This window comes from Schistocerca cancellata, chromosome 8 (assembly GCF_023864275.1).
Source record: "Schistocerca cancellata isolate TAMUIC-IGC-003103 chromosome 8, iqSchCanc2.1, whole genome shotgun sequence".
NCBI lineage: Eukaryota > Metazoa > Arthropoda > Insecta > Orthoptera > Acrididae > Schistocerca > Schistocerca cancellata.
Window position 1 is genome coordinate 550,427,319 of NC_064633.1, and position 3,284 is coordinate 550,430,602.

Here is a 3,284-nt window from a genome sequence, read left to right on the forward strand (position 1 = left end):
TATTATCAGTCTTAATGGTATGTTTGTTCATAATGCGGTCTTCGGCAACAGAAGATTTGACGAAATCGCGATGTTACAGAAGTGTCGGCGCTCTACGGAGCGTCCTCAAATCGTACTGAATGCCTAATGTAACTGCTACCACATTCACGAGAAAGTTTATAAGCTCCAAAAACAATGAGATGTGAAAATAAATCTGTGAAACATTTATCGAAGAATGACGCCGCGAAAAGGTAGTTTCTCGGCTTAGAATGCTTTTCTCTGAATTAAAGATGCAAACCACTGACACCTGCAGAGCCGGCCGGAGTGGCCGAGCTGTTAAAGGCGCTACAGTCTGGAACCGCATGCCCGATACGGTCGCAGGTTCGAATCCTGCCTCGGGCTTGGATGTGTGTGATGTCCTTAGGTTAGTTAGGTTTAAGTAGTTCTAAGTTCTAGGGGACTTATGACCACAGCAATTGAGTCCCATAGTGCTCAGAGCCATTTGAGCCATTTTTGACACCTGCAGAGAACATAAGAAGCTAGCCGTACCTTTCGACTGACGCTGTACAGTGTCTTGCAAAGTTTAGATGCGAGTGCACACTATCTAATTCAAAGTATTCGCACACCTATTTATGAATGTTAATATAGGAAGTGTCCAAAGGTGGACTTTACGATGGGTTGAATTCTCCTCGGTACGTTCTTAGTGAGACGTCTCAATCTGGAGGAATGGCATCTCAATCTCTCTCCGGAGCGGAAACTAGAGGAGGTAACAATTTCAGAGGCTGTGGTCTTGAGCGGCCAACGGCCTTGCCGCAGTGGTAGCACCGGTTCTCGTCAGATCACCGAAGCCAAGCACTGTCGGGCTGGGCTAGCACTTGGACGGGTGACCATCTGGTCTGCCGAGCGCTGTTGGCAAGCAGGGCGCACTCAGCCCTTGTGAGGCAAACTGAGGAGATACTTGAGTGAGAAGTAGCGGCTCCGGTCTCGGAAACTGACATATGGCCGGGAGAGCGGTGTGCTGATCACAGGCCCCTCCATATCCGCATCCAGTGACGCATGTGATCTAAGGATGACACGGCGGTCGGTCAGTACCTGTTGGGCCTTCATGGCCTATTCGGGAGGAGTTTAGTTTCAGTTTTGTAGTCTTCAACGAAGTCGACGCTCTAACTTATCCAGTAGGCGTCAAGTTGGGAAAGAATCGTCGTCTGCGAACTGCTGCTCTACTGAATACTGACACAGTATTGTAAAGCGTGTTCAGATCCTTCCGCATTTAGCATTTTCTCAAGCGCAATCGGAGACCACACCATTATCACGAAGCTCACCCCCACGCCGTAACACCATCTCTTTCGGACTCCAGTGTTGGCACTACACATGTTAGCAGTCATTCGCCAAATCCGAACACGTCCATCGGATCTTCACTGGGTGTAGCGTGATTCACCACGCCAAATCGTCGTGTCCAGTCGCTCCCTGTCCAGTGATGTCGCTGTTTACACTTCAATAGTCGCTGAGCTTTAAGTACAGAAATTTGCGGTTTATGGGGACCTGCTCGATTATTGTGACGCAGGTTCGAATCCTGCCTCGGGCATGGGTGTGTGTGATGTCCTTAGGTTAGTTAGGTTTAAGTAGTTCTAAGTTCTAGGGGACTTATGACCTAAGATGTTGAGTCCCATAGTGCTCAGAGCCATTTGAACCGTTTGATTACTGTGACGCACTCTTTTTGACTCCCAACGTACAGCAAAAGTGCCAGCTGGACTGAAGGTAGCACTCCGAAACTCATGGGTGATTCCTTCCGCCGATTTCAAGCGATTTCTTAGACGCCCACTCTCCAATGTTCGACGGTCCCTGTCGGTCAGTACACGAGATCTGCCTGGTCGTGGTTTAACTGTGGTCATCTCTTAGCATTTCCTCTTTTCAACTACATCAGGAACAGTCGACTTGAGCAGCTTTAGAAGGACTGAAAGTCCGTGACATTTCTTTCTCGGGTGTCATCCAATGACTAATCCAGGTCCCAAGCCACTGAGCTCTTCCTATCGACCTGTTCCGCTCTTACTGCTACTCTACTAATAACACGATACTATCCGCATATTTCTACACTCATGCTCATAAGTTAAGGATAATTGCAGAATGTGGTGGCACACAACGAGGCAATACACAAAACTGGCGCTAATAGCATAGGCACATAGGGAACACACACGTCACAGATCTGTAAGTCCACAGTATTGGTGATAAGTTGAGAAAACAGTCCCGAAACACATATGCTACAAAACGCCACTGTTTCCTGCGCATGTACTCCGACATCAATATGGTATATGATTACCACACACGTACACAGGCCGCAAAACGGGTTGGCATACCCTGGATCGGGTGGTCGAGCAGTTGCTGGGGTATAGCCTCCCATTCTTGCACCAGTGCCTCTCGGAGCTCCTGAAGTATCGTAGGGGTTTGAAGACGTGCAGCGATACGTCGACCGAGAGCATCCCAGACGTGCTCGATGGGGTTTAGGTCTGGAGAACAGACAGGCCACTCCACTCGCCTGATATCTTCTGTTTCAAGGTACTCCTCCACGATGGCAGCTCGGTGGGGCCGTGCGTTATCATCCACCAGGAGGAAGGTGGGACCCACTGCACCGCTGAAAAGGTGGACATACTGGTGAAAAATGACGTCCCGATACACCTGACCTGTTGCAGTTCCTCTGTCAAAAACATGCAAGGGTGTACGTGCACCAATCATAATCCCACCCCACACCATCAAACCACGACCTCCATACAGGTCCCTTTCAAGGTCATTAAGGGGTTGGTATCTGGTTCCTGGTTCCCGCCAGATGAAAACCCAGCGAGAATCACTGTTCAGACTATACCTGGACTCGTCCGTGAGTATAACCTGGGACCACTGTTCCAATGACCATTTACTGTGTTCTTGACAACAGGCTTTACGGTCTCTCCTGTGACTAGGGGTCAGTGGAATGCACCTTGCAGGTCTCCGGGCGAATAAACCATGTCTGTTCAGTCGTATGTAGACTGTGTGTCTGGAGACAACTGTTCCAGTGGCTGCGGTAAGGTCCCGATCAAGGCTACTTGCAGTACTCCGTGGCCGTCTGAGGTCACTGATGGTGAAATATCGGACTTCTTGTGGTGTTGTACGCTGCGGACGCCCCGTACTGTAGCGCCTGGACACGTCTCCTGTCTGCTGGAATCGTTACCATAATCGTGAGATCACACTTTGTGGCACTCGGAGGGCCTGTGCTACGACCTTCTTTGTTTAACCAGCCACCAGTCGCCTTAGTATTCTACCCCTCATAACATCAA

General features: G+C 49.5%; 1 pseudogene; it reads left to right on the forward strand.

Moving 5' to 3' along the window:
- The first annotated feature begins 776 nt into the window (after positions 1-776).
- Positions 777-894, forward strand: LOC126095794 (5S ribosomal RNA; annotated as a pseudogene).
- Positions 895-3,284: the final 2,390 nt, after the last annotated feature.